The sequence below is a fragment of the Dipodomys merriami genome, unplaced genomic scaffold, assembly GCF_024711535.1.
Source record: "Dipodomys merriami isolate MVZ:Mamm:240054 unplaced genomic scaffold, mDipMer1.0.p SCAF_24, whole genome shotgun sequence".
Taxonomy (NCBI): domain Eukaryota; kingdom Metazoa; phylum Chordata; class Mammalia; order Rodentia; family Heteromyidae; genus Dipodomys; species Dipodomys merriami.
In genome coordinates, this window is record NW_027203826.1 from 20,114,186 (window position 1) to 20,131,936 (window position 17,751).

At 45.7% G+C, this 17,751-nt stretch overlaps 1 protein-coding gene and 1 long non-coding RNA gene across 2 annotated transcripts in view; one reads left to right on the forward strand and one right to left on the reverse strand.

Moving 5' to 3' along the window:
• LOC138835795 (protein FAM163A) overlaps positions 1-17,751 on the reverse strand; it is a 66,559-nt gene that overhangs the window by 25,296 nt on the left and 23,512 nt on the right. The gene's annotated exons all lie outside the window — the stretch shown is intronic.
• Positions 1-17,751, forward strand: part of LOC138835798 (uncharacterized) — a 123,290-nt gene that overhangs the window by 1,538 nt on the left and 104,001 nt on the right. The window contains exon 2 of the long non-coding RNA XR_011374727.1: positions 5,747-5,820. This is a non-coding gene — a long non-coding RNA (uncharacterized lncRNA). The remainder of the gene's footprint in view (positions 1-5,746; positions 5,821-17,751) is intronic.

Genomic DNA, 17,751 nt, shown 5'->3' on the forward strand with positions numbered 1-17,751 from the left:
TGCTCTTCAACTCAAGGCGAGTGCTCTACTGCTTGAACTACAGCACCACTTCCGGTTTTCTAGTGGTTTGTTGGAGATAAGAGTCTCAAGGACTTTTCTGCCCGGGCTGGCTTCGAACCATGATCCTCAGATCTCAGCCTCCTGAGTAGCTAGGATTACAGGCATAAACCACCAGCGCCTGGCTTAATGAAGACTTTTTATGCTTGTTGTTTTTTTTTTTTTTTATCATAACCATATCAGCATATTCTCTGCCTCCCAAGTAGCTAGGATTACAGGCTTGAACTATAGCAGTTGGCTACATTTCTTCTTAAAGCTAACTGATTTTAGTTGGAGTCTTTATTACAATCATTAGTAAACAACATTGTTCATATTTCCACAAGTATGTTTTCTACCTATTTTCCATTTCACACTTCGGAGCCAAGATCCACAATTCCATAGTGTGCAACAATATATTATCAAATCATACACAATTTCCTTTCCAAACAGAAGTGAGACTGAATTTGCAGGTTTTTCCTCTTCGTTATGGTCACATTTGAGATCCTTAGCTATAACGTAAATACACATTTGATAATCATGTGGATTGGGCGGGGGGGGGGGCTCATCATCTAGAAGGTTCTTTGAACATGTGTCACAGTTTGTATTACGATATCCTGAACCTGCCTGACCCCGCCTTCCCCACGTCTTGTGCTGCCTTTGGGCCATGGCCAGTGCGTTGTTCAGCGCAAGCATCTTTTGTGCAATAGGAGCTGCATGCACAGTGATGTATGACACAATGATATTCAACAGTCCACAGCTTCTGTAGTATTACAACCTATGTCTATATAGTATACATATATAGTATGCATAGCATTATAACCTATTACATCTAATCTAAAGCTCAGAGCAACTCTATCACAACTCTGCTTCATGAATACACAGAGGATCATTGACCAGGATGACTTGCTCTGGACCGTCCAGCTAGTAATGAAGCCAGGCCCCTCACCAAGACCATGGCCGCATAGCCACGAATTTATCACTCATGTGGATTCCCAGAGTTAAAAATTCCACTTATTATTATACAGACCTTGAGATGTACACTTGAAAACAACATAAGCCTATCTGTTTATCTACAGCAGGACAGCAAAAATGAATAGGAACAGATAAGCAGGAAGTACAGATGCATATCTATATCCAATTTTTAGTTTCAGAAAACAAGACCATGTTCCCTAGAACATTTTGGCCATTTCATTTGGCTGAAACATCATCTTGTCATTGCTGCTTCTCGAAGACCCACTGGGGCTTCTAAGACCTTTGGAAGGAGGCAGCTCTCTGCACCAGCTAAGAGCCATTCACAGTCCCCAGTCCTTGCTAGCTCTCATTGACAGGGCAGGAAGCAGGAATGGAGGCAGGATGGGAGGTGCTTGTGCCCTCCGGTGGCTGCTTTAATCAGAGTATCAGCTGCTCTTGATTTGCTCCATCCATCCCTTCATAGTCACTCATTCAGTCCCTCATTCATTCCAGCTCAAACCCCAACCTAAACCAACTCCTCTTCTAGAGGGCTCAAATCCTGCCTACTCCTTCTAGCTCCGCTACCAATATCCTGTTTCAGAGTCATGATTGTCAGTATAACATGTGGGGACTCTTTGTGATGAATACTAATACAAATACTAGTAAAGCTATGGCCAGGTGCAGTGATGTGCACCTGTCACCCCAGATATATAGGAAGCATAGGTAAGAGGGTCATGACCTGAGAACCAGCCTGGGCAAAATTTCAAAACCTTATCTGAAAAATGATGAAAGTAAAAGAGGGCTGGAAGTGTGGCTCAAGTGGGAGGGCTCCTGCCTAGTAAGTACAAGGTCCTGAGCTCAAACTCTGGTACCTCCTGTCATTAGGAAAAAAAGGGGGTAAACATGTAAGGAAAATACCCAAGATAACCACTATTCATATTTTGTTATTTTCTATTGTTTATGAAGATATTGACTTGAATTTGGGTGTATAGTGAGAGCTTTCCATTTTATAACTTTTTTTTTTTTTTTTTTTTTTGTCGGTCGTGGGGCTTGAACTCTGGGCCTGGGCGCTGTCCCTCAGCTCTTCAGCTCAAGGCGAGCGCTCTACCACTTGAGCTACAGCGCCACTTCCGGTTTTTTTCTGGTGGTTTATTGGAGATAGGAGTCTCACGGTTTCTCCTGCCCGGGCTGGCTTTGAACCGCGATCCTCAGATCTCAGCCTCCTGAGTAGCTAGGATTACAGGCGTGAGCCACCAGCGCCCGGCTCATTTTATAACTTTTGAACCTCAACTAAGCTGCTCCTGTTGAAGCCTTTTAAACGTTCCTCCAGACCCTAAAATGCCCTACACTTCCAGCCTTCCTGAGCCAGCCTTCTGTTTCCTTAGGGTCCTCCCTCTCCAGCCTGCATGGAACCTGTCTGGCTATGCCCCACAGTGTTTAAAATAGCAATAGAGAGGATGGTTGTTTCCAGCTTCCCTACCACCCCTTGGCACCTCTGCCTTACCCTCTCCCAGACTTATGCACAGCCTCCAGGCCTGAGTTTGCAACTCGTGTGTCTAGCTACACTGACCCACACATCTTCCTTCACATCTGTCCCAGCTGTAGAAGGGACTCTTCCTGCTTAGAATGCTACTACCCTTCCCAAGTAACTCATCAGAAAACTGATCAAAGCCAGCTGGGGCAGGAAAGTCTTATCCCCAATTAAGTGCAAAAAAAAGAGCCAGAAACAGAACTGTGGCTCATGTGATAGAGTGATAGACTTGAGCATAAAATCTCAGGGGGGCTGGGAAGTTGGCTCAGTGGTAGAGCGCTTGCCTTGCATGCATAAGGCCCTGTGTTCAATTCCCCAACACCACATAAGCAAAAAGAAAAAAAGCCAGAAGTGGCACTGTGGCTCAAGTGGTAGAGCGCTAGCCTTGAGCTGAAGAGTTGAGGGACAGCGCCCAGGCCCAGAGTTCAGGCCCCATGACTGGACGCAAAAAAATAAAATAAAATAAAATAAAATAAAAGCTCAGGGATAGTGCTTAGTCCCTGAGTTCAAGCCTCAGAACCCAAATGTAGTTTCACCCCTCCCCCACTTCCTCCTGTTTCCTCTGGGCATGTGATGCTCCGCCCAATGCAGAGTTGTTGGTGAGCATCTCGCCCTCTGGGCCTGAAGTTATATTTATTTTGCCTCTTCTTCTGTAAGCTGGCTCTTAGAGTCAGTTGAACTGAAGCTGATAATGGCTGTATGAGGCCTCGGCTCGCCCACTTTCCCCATGGTCCTGGGGTGGTGTTCCCTCCTTGGAACCAGGACCACGCTGCGGGTGAGGTGAGATGTTCTTATCTTCCTCCCGGGCTCTCTTTCTGGGCCAGGGATCAGTGTTAGTGGTGTGGTGTGCAGCCAGACATTAGGTTAGGTTGCAGAATTGCTAGACATGGGCTACAAAGGTAATTCTGAGTCTCTTAGTAACCAAAGCAAAGAGAAGTACAGTCAGCTAAGACAAAACACAGTTTAGGAGGAATGGTTTTCCTTTCCAGCCTGGAGAGGCATTCACAGGAGGTTGAGAGGTAGGGAAAGGGACGAACTACAGCATTGCATATGTAAAAAGCAGCTTCTTACTAGAGACTGTATCTCATAGGTTCTGTCTGAGGACAACTCCCAAGTACAACCTGCAGAGTGGGAGTGTCCCGGGGCACAGCGGCCTCCAATGACACCGCAGCTCTCTGACAGATGGGTTTCTCAGGAGCCCAGGTGTACCTCAGGCCCACCTGGGAGGTCTGCTAGGCCCCTGGGACTTTGAAAGAGGTGATGAAGACTAGAAGCTGAGTTCCCGCAGCTCCCACCCCCTTCAGCCATCTCCCTTTTCACACAGAGAAGTGGCCATCTCTGCTTTCCTATGGTTTATGAACATATGACGTCGCTGCGTTTCAATGTTTGGGGTCAGCTGTCTAACAAAAGGGGTGTGTGTGTGTGTGTGTGTGTGTGTGTGTGTGTGTGTGTGTGTGTGTGTTTAAAATGAGTAATATTAAGTATCTGATAAATGATACATTTGACAAATGCTAGCAGTATTTAAGTTTATATTTATCTTTGGGAGCAAAAACCTTAGAGGATCTATAACATTACTTATTCATAACCCAAAGTTGCAAATAGTTGATTTCCAATGTTGATTAACTGAATGGATACATACAATGGAATACTGTTCAGTCATTAAAAAGTGACAGATGTCATATATAGCATAGCTGAGCCTTCAAAACATTGTGGTGATAAAAGCCAGAAGCAAAATTTCATACATTGCATATACAGACAGGATAAAGATTGGGGAAAGATTCTTAAATGACATAGGGTTTGATGCTGGAGTGACAGAAATGTGGAAGTAGGAAGTGATCGTGTTTGTGCAATGTATTCAGTGTCCCTGAACTGTACACTTCAGCATGGTTATATAAATTACACTGTGAAAAACAAAATAACCACATATATATATAAGCTGGGCACTTGCAGCTTAGCTCTATGGATCCCAATTTGAAGCCAGACAGGGCAGGAAAGTTTGTGAGACTCTTAACTACAGTTAACCACCAAAAAGCCAGAAGTGGAGGTATGGCTCAAGTGGTAGAACACTAGCCTTGAGCAAAAAAGCTCAGAGACAGTGCTGAGGCTCTGAGTTCAAGCCCTAGAACCATCACAACAACAACAAACCCACATATAAAACAACTATGGAGGGCAGATCATCGTTGGAGCATCTTACTGTAAAAAGGGGATTCTATGGGGTATAGCAGGTAGGGGAAGGAGGAAAGGAGGTGGAGACAGATGGTGACTATTATAAAGTACATTACCTATTATATATAAAAATAGCACAATGAAATCTACCAAAAAAGAAAGGAACAGGAAAGGATGATTAAGAAAGAGCAATAGAAAAAGTAAATTCAATCAAAGTACATTATATGCATGTTGTAAACTTCACAATTTATGCTAATAAATAGCTAGTCCTGGGACTTGAACTCCAGGCCTCTGGGCCCTATAACTTGAACCATGCCTCCAGTTTTGGCTTTTTTTTTGCTGGTTAATTGGACGTAAGAGTCCCTTGGGTTTGTTTCAAACTGACATCTTCAGATCTCAGCCACCTGATTAGGTAAGATGATAGACGTAAGCCACCAGCAGCCAGCTCAATAAAAAAATTAAGCCGGAAAAAAAAAGAAATGTACTCTTCACCTGACTGATTTAACTGGAACCCCTCTGCATATCTATAAGAAATAGAGAAATAATAAATAAAAAGATTCCTCCCTTAAATTTTTTTAAACCAAGTATAGTAGCTCATACTTGTAATCCTAGTTACTCAGGAAGTAGAGATCTGGCAGACTGAAGTTCAGGGCCAGCCTCTGCAGAAATGTTTACCAGATCTTTCCACTAAGAGCTGGCATGTTGGCAAGCACCTATCATTCCAGCTATGGTGCGAAGTGTAAAACAGGAGGATCATAGTCCAGGTGCTTATCCAGTCAAAAGGTGAGGCTACATCTCAAATAGGGTTGGGGTTGCAAGTGTGGCTCAATTGAGTTTAAGTCCCAGTCTTGGACAAAAAAAGTAAAAGAATAAGGAAAAGAAACAGTGTAAAATACGTTGGAAGTGTGGCCAAATGGTAGAGCGCATGCCTACAAGTGTGAGACCCTGCATGCAAACTCCCCTATCACCAAAAGAAAATACCTTTAAAGGCCACCTTCTAATGTGATCATTTCTCTTGCCTGTGATTCCTGCCCACAGCGTCTGCCATTCTTATCTCTGCAGCACGTGGCCCACAACAATCACTCTGGATGCTGATGCCGAGTAGACCTTGCCTGAGCGGAGACCTCCATCCCCTGGTAAGTCTGAATGCCTGCTTCACTATTTCACTAGCACATGTCCAATTCATGTGTAACCACTTCTCTATCTGATCCATTCATTCAGCCTCAGTTGCTTTTGAAGTTATAGCAAAGAATTCGTGAGGATCAATCTTGCCTGCCAAGGAGCCCAGCCTAGCTGTGCCTAGGATTTGGCTTGCCCTCCCTGGAGCTGGCTCATAGTGCCTGTCTTTGCTGATAGGTTAAAGAGTAGCCCCAACTCAGTCTCTGATCACACTCAGAATTCTCCCTGTCATGTCCTCACCAGGATATAACATATTGCTTTATATTTTCATCTACCCAATTAGATGCCCAGCATCTTGCCTACACTGGGCACTGGTGCCAGGCCACTGCTGAGGTGACTTCTGTGAATTAGCATTATATTTGAGTGACAGAACCAGCCACAATGACACATGTTCTGAGGAAGAAATATTCAGCGGGCCTGACAGGTCTGGAGGGGTCAGGGGAATGTCTGGAGTTCAAGGAAGCTGTAAAACTGGGAAACAAAGTTCAGTCAGCAGAAGTCTACATGGAGAAGCATCCTGAAACTGGATGCCCTGCCCAGAGACAGTGTGAACAGATGAGGACATAGAGTCTCTGGGACCTAGGAGGATGAGAGTTGCTGGTCCCACTGGGCTCACCACACTACGCAGAGAACTTCCTCATAGACATCTCCACTCTGGCTAGCTCCTACCCTACCTGACCCCTTAGCTTCCGCTCCTTCTCTCCCTCATCCAAGTCTTCCCTCAAACCCCTTTCAAATTACTAGGTGTCATTCATAGCTCTTGGGGTTCACCTTGCCTTTTGAAAATCTGATGCAAGCCATGGATACGCTAGTAAGAAAAAAAAAAAAAAGCATCCTGAGAGGATCTCACCTGTAAATTCAGGGGATTCACAGAAGCCCTTAGTTCCCTTTCTGCATCCCCAGGGAGCCCATGGGCTCAGAGCTGGGAAGCTAGAGAGACTGTGGACTCCACCAGGTCTGGCAGATGCCCCTCCACTGGCAGCACCTGCCCTGTGATGTGCTTAGTGCCCTCGGGGCCCGGGCTGGCCTGGGCAGCTTTTGGGGCAGTGCTCTGCCAGGCTTCTCTGTCAATATGCTTATTTTCAGCAATTCAGGCACAGTCTCTGTCCATGTGCTCACTCACAAGTGCTCCTAAGCCTGTTTACTGTTACCCTCCGACCCCTGTGCTTTGGGACTTTTTCCATCTCTCTCTCCTCAGAGTTTTTCTGCCGCCTTAGTGCTCCCTTTCCACTGTGTGGTTCTACGCCAGGCCTTCATGCGTTCCTTCCTTTGCAGTCCCTCCTCAGCCTCCCCTGGAGACATCTGAGTGTCAGAAAGCTATGGGGAAAAGCCTCTGGGCAGGATTCTGGTTGAGCAGAAGCTCCTGACAGGCGGGCTAATTCCTTCCCCATGGGGCACAGTCAAGTTCAGCAAAGCTGCTCGGGGATAGGCAGCAGCTGGCGCTGGGGAATGCTTTAAGGACCAGAGCTACGAGGGAGGTAGTTGTGGAGGTGGGAGGGAAGGGATGGTAAGGGAAAAACAGAGGAGGAGGCAACAATGCTTGATAAGAAATGTCCTCATTACCTTGCTCATGTAATTGTAACCCCTCTGTACAGTATTTTCACAATAAAAAAAAACTTATTTAAAAAAGAAAGAAATGTACTCTTTACCTGACATCTAACTGTAACCCCTTTGTATATCACCAATATTATAATAACAATAAAAATAATTTAAGTCCAGAAAAAAAAAAGACCAGAGATCCAGAACGCAGAAAAAGATGACTGGGTGGAAGTCTGTGACTCATTCAAAAATGTGCCTCTTGTACGGTGGCTTTGGGGTCCCTATAGCAGGATGTGGGGCTCAAAGGTCCATCTTCTTGCCTCTTTTAGTGAAACAAAGGGCATTTTTGTTCTGTGTCGGGTGGGCCACAGGTCTGAGAGTATTGGTGTTTTCTGGGAATGGAGGCTTCTGATGGCAGGAAAGGTACGTACTTCCTTGCAGCCCTTCAGGGCTGGCTGTACAGTGAAGAGTGAAGTGTACTAAAAGTGCAGGTGGCACCTTTGAGGCCCACCCGCCACAGGGGAATCATTTAGTGGCTGGCAAGCTGTGCTGCATGGGAGGTGCCCTGCTGCTCTGCCATGCCAGCTTGGGCCGGCCATCCCACAGGACAGCTAGGTGCACGGCAGAGACTGCGTTGCTTATCACACGTGATTTTAGTTTTGTTTCTTTACTTTCTCATTTGGAAGCAAGTATACATCTACAGCGGTTGCAAGAAAGAATGTCAAACCAGGAACCAGTGGCTACTCAGGAGCTGAGATCTGAGGATCACAGTTTAAAGCCAGCCCAGACAGAAAAGTCGATGAGACTCCTATCTCCCATTAACTATCCCCCCAAAAGCTGGAAGTGGAGCTGTGGCTCAAGTGGTAGAGCACTAGCCTTGAACAAAAAGTTCAAGCCCTAATACCAGCACATATACAGATTCATTCTCTCTCTCTCTCTCTCTCTCTCTCTCTCTCTCTCTCTCTCTCTCTCTCTCTCTCTCTCTCTCTCTCTCTCTCTCTCCCCCTCTTTTTCTCCCTTTTTTTTCCATCCCCCCTCTCAAGAATGCTGAGAAATCCCATATGCCCTTCATCCTATTCCCTGGTAATACCCGGAAAAACTACAGTGTAAAATCATAGCAGGACAATGATATTGATATCACCCACTGACATTCAGATGTCATAAGTTTTACATGAACAGGAGCAGGTGTCAGTTTTATGAATTTTTAATCACAGGTAAAGATTTGTGTGACCAATACCACAGTCAAAATGTATCACAATCTTTGATATCTGTATTCACATCCCTTCTTATTTCCCACCCCCTGTATCCATTGATCTGTTAAGCTTTCATTCATTCATTCTTTTGTATTGGTACTTCAATTTGAACTCAGGGCCTCATGCTTTTGCTTGGCCTTTTCACTCAAGGCTGGCACTCTATCCCTTGAGCTACATTGCCACTTGTGTTATTCATTTGTATCACTTGACCATTTTAGGAATGTTCCAGAAGCAAATAATTTACTTTGTTGCCTTTTGATGTTCCAGAAAGCAAATAATTTACTTTGTTGCCTTTTGAGAGAAACTTAATTTTTAGCTGGGCATATTGCCATTCAAAACAACAACAAAAACTATTTCCCAGCTTCCCTTGTTTTGGTGTGGTCATGTGACCAAATTCTGACTGACTAGATTTAGTGGAAGTATTAAACAGCAATGACTTAGCTAAAAGAGTCCCCCTTTTGGCTCTTGTGCTTTTCCTCCTTGTCCATAGCAGTATGCACTGGCTAGAATTCTAGCAGCCATGTTAAACCTTGAGGCAAATGATGCTATAAAGAGCCTGCATCTAGGATTTGAAACAGGAAGCCAGGACTCAGAGATCCCAATGACACCGTGAGACTTCTTTAAGAGTAAAGAAAAACAACAGATTTCTATTTTGTTTAAGCCATAGCTTTTTGTTTTTGTTTTTTTTTTTCACTTGTTCTATCCAGCTGAATCAGACTAACTAGAACAAAGTGTCTTAGGATTTTAAGCAGAGGAGAAATGACCAGAACAATGTTTCAGAGTGGTATGTCTTAGGGTCTACCCAAATCACCCAACACAGACTGCACTAAAGTACTTCTGAATCATAGGTGTGGGCGGAACCCAAGAGTGTGCGTTGTGGACAAGGCCTGGGGTGATGCGCAGCTGCTGGTGCAGGGATGTATCATGAAAGCCTCTTCTTTGGCTAGATGGGCTTGGCAGAAGAGTGCACCGTGGTCTGCAGGCATAGGAGTGGAAAAGAGGGTCCAGAGGAGAGTGAAGGTGATCAGATGACTGGCTGGGAAAATCAGGCCGATTGAAACAGGCTCAGTAGCAGAGTTGATAGATTCAGCAGCATTGGGAAACTTCCCTCAGTGATCATGGGACCTGGGAATGGACGGGATGGCCCTGAAGGATCAGGGATACTGGGGACACCTCGGGATACCACAACCTGCTATAATGTGTAGTTCTGTGTTCTTTCCTTTCCTGCAAATCAAATATATCCCATCAGTTCCAAAGCTATTTGCTGAACACTAAGCATCAAGGGGCTAAGTACTAAGATGGAGGAATTTCAGGTGAGCACAGAGCAGCAGCACCACTCCACCCCAGGGATATTTCCTGGGAAGTAAGCTTCAACTGAGGTCTATGGGATGCCTAAATTATCTAGACCAAGGGGCTCTCAGTGTTGGGGATAGGAAGGCAGAGTGTCCCAACAGAGGCCACAGCAGATACCAAGGCCTAGAAATGAGGAAAAAAACATGGTGTTGTTCATTTCTTCCCTTTTTCTTTTTTTTTCTTTTTCTTTCGTGTGTGTGTGTGTGTGTGCGCGCGCGAGCACGCATGTGTATCAGTGTGTGCCAGTACTGGGTCTTGAATACATGACCTGACTGTTGTCCCTTAGCTTATTCATTCAAGGCTAGAACTCTACCACTTGAGCTACAGCTCCACTTCTCGTGGTGGTTAATTGGAGATAAGAGTCTTCATAGACTTCTTCCTTGGCTTTGAACCACAATCCTCAGATCTCAGCCTCCTGAGTAGCGAGAATTACAGGCGTGAGCCCACAGACACCTGGCTAGAACATGGTGTTTTTGAAGACTGAAAGAATTGAATTTCAGGACACCTGGGGCACACAGAGAGAGGATGAGGAGGGAAAGGTGTAACAAGTAAGAATGGAGTAGCAAAGAGAAGCAGGGTCCCCAAGGACTTTCTGATTCATCACTGGAATTCAGACTTCATCCTGGGGGCAACAGAAAGACTTTGTGAATGCTGACTACAGGGATTAGTGATCAGGAGAATGAATGCAAAGAGGCCAAAAGAATACCAGTTCGCAGGAGCTATGATAACCTAGGCAGGTGATGGCAGTAGTTGGGACTGCAGTAGTGACCAGGGCTGTGGATTCACCTAGAGGTCATTAGGAGGCAAATTCAATCCTAGTGTTGGCTGACTGTGGTTGATTGGAAAATGCAGGAACAAGGGATAGGAACAAATGCATCAATGCAAGAGCAAACTAAGGTCTTTATTTCCTGTGCCCCAAGTGTCTACAAACTAGGGTGGAAGTGGCTGGGGAAGGATGTCTGGCAGGGAAGCTGTCCCAGTTCAGGAAGGAGGGCTGAGCCCCAAGCCCCAGAGGCTCCATGGAGAAACTTGAGCCTTTATGATACTGACACCCTGCAGCAGGTGGCTCTGGGACCTGGCGCTGTCACCACATCCTGCGGAGCTTCTGTGTTTGCATGTACTCTGCATGCAGCACTTGATTTTCCAGGAGACTATGGCGAGTTGCAACAGAGAGAAATTTGTAATAAAAACATTGTTATTTCAGCTATACTGTGCTAAGTTCTTGTGGCATGGGAGGCTCTAGGAAAATGTAAGATTAAATTTTTTTTAAAGATTCAGGAACTGGAAGTTCCTTGGATGTGGCCCACGTAATAGAGTGCCAGCTGTGGGCAAAAAAGCCAAGCGAGAACATGAGGTCCTAGCTTCAAGCCACTGGCTGGAATATGTGATTAAAACCTTGTTCTTGCAGTTTGCTAGTCTGATATTTGATTGACTTGAAAAAAAATAACCCAAAGTATTCCAAGCATTTTTACCTTGCATTTGATGTCCTCCATTAAACATCCATGAAATTGTTGGTGGTGGTTTTTGTTTTGGCCAGTTCTGGGGTTTGAACTCAGGGCCTGAGTGCTGTCCTTGGGCTTTTCTGCTCAAGTCAAGCACTCTACCACTTGAGCCCATAGCACCACTTACAGCTTTCTGGTGGTTAATTGGAGATAGGAGTCTCATGGATTTTCTTGCCTGCAATCCTCAGATCTCAGTCTCCTAACTCACTAAGATTACAGGGGTGAGCCACCAACATCCAGCGTATCTACCAAATTTAGAGTGAAAGAATATTAGAAAATTTTCAAAAGGCTTAAAAATTGGGAAGTAGAGGTGTGGCTCAGGTAGTAGAGTGACAGCAAAAAAAGCCAAGCAAGAGCACACAGCCCTGAGTTTAAGCTCCAGTACTGGCACATGTGTGGGCACACACACACACACACACACACACACACACAGGAAAGAAAAAATTAAACTCTTTTTATTTTAGAAATTCAAACCATACACAATAATGGGAGATCGCACCCAAAACATCTACTGATGATCTTGCACCTATCAAGCATTTTAAACATGCTCAATATCGTTTAATTTGTAAATGTTTCTGTGCACATCTCTGCAAGTCTTTAAAAAATGCAACACAATACCATTAACACACCTAAACCAATGAAGAGTTAATTCCCTAATGTCATAACAAATCCAGCATTCATGCCTACAGGTCTGGCCACATCCAAAGCCAAAGCTGGGTGTCCTCAGTTCTAGCCCAACTGCCAGAACCTTCCTCTGTGGCCCACAGAGATCTTTAAGGGCCTGTCCTAGCTCACCCCAAGTCTTACCAGAGGCCCCCTAAATGCTGATGCAGAGGGAAATAATCAAATCCTGAACAAATAAGTGTTTTATTGGCTACAGGGCTGTAGACCAGTCCCACTTTACTTATGTGGGTTAATAGTTGCAAACTAAATTCCTCAGGAAGCACTTCAAAATGTCCATTAACAGATAAATGGATAAAGAGGAGGTTCTGTGGACACAGGAATATTATGCAGTCTAATAAAGGGAAAACTGTCACAACATGAACAACCACAAGGATACTATGCTAAGTGGAAATAAGCCATTTACAGACAAATCCTATATGACTCTACTCATATCTAAAGTAATGAAAATCGTACAATCACAAAGTAGAAAGGTGGCTGCTAGGACTGGGGCAGGGGAAAGGGAGATTAGGGCTTAGTGGGCATAGACTTTCAGTGTTGCAAAGTGGGAAAAAGTTCATCTGTTGTGTATAAGAAACCATTAAAAATGGTTATGGTACATTTAATTGCATGGTTTTTACCACAATAAATGCGCATCTTTCTCACATCCCTTTTTGCTGTAGAAACTGGAGGGCTCTCACAGGTTTCTGGGATGCTATTACTGTTATTGTGTTGGGAGGGGCTTTGGCTCTTCTTTCAGGGAGCCATTTAGGGAAACTGGAGTTGGAGGAAACTGACAGCTCCTCAGCTGCTAACCCATGAGGAAGCAGGTGGCTGTGTTTCACCAGGCTTCCAGCAGGGGGTGCCAAGGAGGCTGGGCAGGCTCTGTAAGGTGTGTAGGGGTGTGTGTGCGTGTGTGTGTGTGTGTGTGTGTGTGTGTGTGTGTGTGTGTGTGTTGGGCGTGTCATTAAGTGAGAAATAAAAGGAAATGGAAGCCTTTATCAAGGGCTGGGCTGTCCTCAGGGAACATTCTGGGAAGAAAGGAGAAGGCTCCCAGTTGGCCAGAAGCAGCCATGCGCGGGGATCTGAAGTGACAGATACAAATGTGTAGTACACTGGGCAGGCAGACGTGGGGGAGATTAAAAGTGCACTGATGCTGGGGCGGGCGGGGGTGGTGGTGTGTGGAGATGGGGCTAGAAAAGGCCAAGTCCCTGAACCTCTTGCCAGGGAACCTGGGTCTGCCCAGTTGCTTTTAAGGCTCATTATGATAAGGCCATTTTCCAAATTAGCACAAGTCTGGTGTAAGGGAAGCCAGGCAACAGTAAGCAGAACTGGATTCCAACCTGCCCATAGCCTTCTCCTGACCGCTCCTGAGAAGATGCCTCTGGAATCTGAACACAGCAGAGGTTTCCTGAACTCCGTGGAAATAGAAGTTGGTGTCGGAGGGTGCATCAGAGGGAAGAATGTGGGAGAGGGAAGGCGGGCAGGGCTTCTGCTCAGGCTGATTTCTAGTTCTCTGATTTCTGTTTGGGAGAGCTTGTCCATCCCATATGAAGGTATGACAGCAGACTTGCTTCTGAGGAAACAGCGAGTGTGGCATCCCTCGCAGGGGAGACTCCGCAGGTGATGGAGCTCTGGAGAGGAAGCTGGAGGCCCTGTTTTGAAGACTAATGTCTTTTTGGGGCAACAGCGGTGAACCTTTCCTAGCTCCACTCATCACCGATGCTTGCTGAGCACTGTGGGCACACCCTTTGCCTCCTATGCAAGGGAGCAAATGGTAAATGCAGGAGAGAGGGAGGAATGTAGTTCAAGCAATGGTTGGGAACCAGCTCTGACTTAAAACTAAACCAGAGGTGAAGCCGGGCGCTGGTGGCTCACGCCTGTAATCCTAGCTACTCAGGAGGCTGAGATCTGAGGATCGTGGTTCAAAGCCAGCCCAGGCAGGAGAGACCGTGAGACTCCTATCTCCAATAAACCACCAGAAAACTGGAAGTGGCGCTGTGGCTCAAGTGGTAGAGTGCTAGCCTTGAGCTGAAGAGCTGAGGGACAGCGCCCAGGCCCAGAGTTCAAGCCCCACGACCAACCAAAAAAAAAAAAAAAAAAAAAAAACTAAACCAGATGTTCTCCAAGCTCAGTTCATTCTCTAGATCTCCACAATGGATTGGAGTTGTGGGAGTTCTGTAGATTTCTCTATTTCTTGAGCTACTCTCCTGAGACACCCTAAGAATCAGGATCACCCCTCAAAGCCCCCAGCACTCATGATCAACACCTTAAGAAGTTGTTGGCCATGACCACCGCAGGTGTCCGTTGGGACTCACACAGGCTGACATACGCATGGTTTGGCTCCATAGCATGATCCTCAGGCCAGGAGCAGCACCAGGAAGCTTCTTAGAAATGCAGAATCCCAGGCCCCAGCCCAGCCGGCTGAATCCAAATCCACATGGAACAACATACCCAAAGAGGTGACAGCCAGTGGTGTCCACTCTGAGACAGATGACACCAACCAACACAGTGTGGGAAAAGGAAGAGGGCGGGTGGGTGTGGAAGAGGGCTGCTGCAATGTGTCCAGTGCATTCAGATTTGAGACCACTAAGATGAAAACATAGGGGCTGTTTTATCAAGTGCAGGATCCTGTGTGTTTTGTGATTAACAGGTAGAGGCTGACAAAATACCTAACTAATACTAATGGAGTCCCTACTACCAGACAGGCACTAAAGAAAGCTGTTTTTCATGCATTGCTTTTTATCTTCTTGCGGAGCACTCTCTTGAGGTGTAGATCATGATGCCCATTTTATAGACAAGGCAGTTGAGGCACAGAGAGGTCAGCTGACTTGCTGCCCGAACTCACCTGGATGTGTGCCTGAGCCTGGATTTATGACCTAGTCCTGTGTCTAAAACCTATATATTTTTTTTCTGGTGGGAACTAGGGTTTGAACTCAGAACCTCAGACTTGCCAGACAGGTATGCTCTGTATAGTTTTTGCCATTTTCGAATAGGGCCTCACATTTTTGCCTAGACTATGAGCTGGGCTTCCTAAGTATATTCTACTGCATGGGTCAGTACATTTGGCTTATTGGCTGAGATGGGGTCTGGCTAACTTTTGCTCAGGCTGGTCCCAAACTTTTGCCTTCCTACAGCAACTAGGATATACAGGCATGAGATACCACACCTGGCTTTCCCTCACTCTTAACTACCACGTGCCAGTATTTCCAGAAGGGGTAGTGGGAAACACTCTCCCCACACTGGAAGTTCTTTTGAAGCAGTGACACTCTTCCAGCTATTTGATATGCCTGGGACCGAGGGGTTTCCCTGCATGAGAGACTTTCAGTGCTAAAACTGGAGCAGTCCTGGGCACAATGCTTGCCCACCGATAACTCCCTTCCCGTGAAAGAGCAGATGAAGAAATGTAGAACAGGAATAGTAGGAAATCCTTGAGATTACAAAACCAAAGTTGTTGTAGCATTAAATGAGTTGAGTAACCTGTTTGCATTTGAAAAACCCTGAAGTCATGTCTGGGGACTTTAAACAAGGCTCATTCTCTCTTTATGGCCTACTTTTCTTCAAACAGATGTACCACCTTTCTCTCTCTTGCTGTCTTCCTCCCTCTGCCCAGATGGTATAAGAATAAACAGGAGCTGGGTGCTGGTGGCTCACACCTGTAATCCTAGCTACTAAGGAGGCTGAGATCTGAGGATCATGATTCTAAGCCAGCCTGGACAGGAATGTCCATGAGACTCCTATTTCCAATAAACCACCAGAAAACTGGAAGTGGTGCTGTGGCTCAAGTGGTAGAGCGCTTGCCTTGAGCTGAAATGCTGAGGGACAGTGCCCAGGCCCAGAGTTCAAACCCCACGACCGACCCCCCCCCCCAAAAAAAAGAATAAACAGGAGCCTGTTTCTGGTGCATGCAACAGCAGGAAAGAAAAATCCCAACTAGTAACTGGGTTCAGTGGCTCCTGCCTGTCATTCAAGCTAACTGGGAGGTTGGAAAGGGAGGATCACAATTCAAGGCCAACCTAGGGACTTCTTTATGGAAAAGACTGGGTGTGGTGACATGTACCTGTCACCCCAGCTACTGTGAGGTGGCCCAGGCATAAATACATGACCCTATCTCAAAAACAAATCAAAAAGGGCTGGAGGCATGGTTCAAGTGATAAAAGCACCAGCCTAGCAAGTGCTAAGTACTGAGTTGAAACCCCAGTACTCCCAAAGAAAAAATACCTAGTTAAGGTCATGGCCGGAGACATGGGCATCTTTAACAGCTCTGCTTTCTGCAGTCAGCCAGTTCTGTGAATCTTGTTTCTTTTAAGCCCAAATTATTTGATTGCTTCAGGTTTCTAGTTAGCCTAAGAGATATTATTTCCTAACTAAAATGGGAAGAGCTCTGTGTGTGTGTGTGTGTGTGTATTTTTGTCAGTTGTAGGGCTTGAACTCAGCCCCTGGGTGCTATCCCTGAACTTTTTACTCAAGGTTAACAGCCTACAACTTCAAGCCACAGCTCTACTTCCAGTCTTCTGGTGGTTCATTGGAGATAAGTGTCTCATGAACTTTTCTGCCTGAGCTGGCTTCAAACCATGATTCTCAGATCTCAGCATCCTGAGTAGCTAGGATTACAGGTGTAAGCCACCAGTGCTCATACATCTGCATATTCACACAGTACACTGTATATTCACAGTTCCTGCTTACATACAGGCCTGGGCCCTGTCCCTTAGCTCTTCTCACGCAGGCTGGCACTTTAACACTTGAGTCACAGTTCCATTCCCAGCTTTTTGCTGGATAATTGAAGGTTAGTGTCTCACAGACTTTCCTACCCAGGCTGGCAGTCCTCAGATCTCAGCCTCTGGAATACCTAGGAGTATAGGCATGAACCACTGTTGCCCAGCCAGAAATAATTTTTAAAGGCAGTTTTCCTACCTAAATTGGATGAGATTGGAAAGGCAGCACCAGGACAAAGCTAGCTGGAAGGTCAGGGCATGAGTTCTTGCATTCGCCAGGACAGCTCCTCTTTGCAGCCATGGGAAGGCTTATACTTTGCAGCCATTGTACAGTGGCAAAGACTAGGCTTTCCCTGCTGTTTTTAGGAGGGAGGGGAAGGCTTAGGCCTCATTTTCCATATCTGTGGAATGGGACTAGCTACAGCCTGGCACCAGTGCGTCTCCTGTCAGGCTAAGCTACAGTTTTACAAAAGGTCTTGTACCCTCTCAACAGCAGCTCCTTCAGGTCTTTCCTGATATACCCTGCTAGACTTCGGATCAAAGTATAAATTCTTGAGCCGAAGGAGAAGAGGATGAGCAGAGCTGATGCTAGCTTCCTTCACCTTGCAGAAGACAAAACCAGCTGGTGCAGTGTTCTACAGCCTCTTTACTCACAGGCTTTCTGCAATGATTTCAATGGAGTTGCTGGGCAATTGTAAACTCATAATTCTCTTCTGGATTTCCAGATTCTAGTTGCAACTAGAATATACATCGCAAAAGGTGCCTCTTTGATATAAGGTGTATTTTGAGTAATGGCAGACATAGGAGAAGTTGTGCAGTCAATGTGATGTGGCCCTTTGTAAGGGAAATGAGTATATATCCCAAAG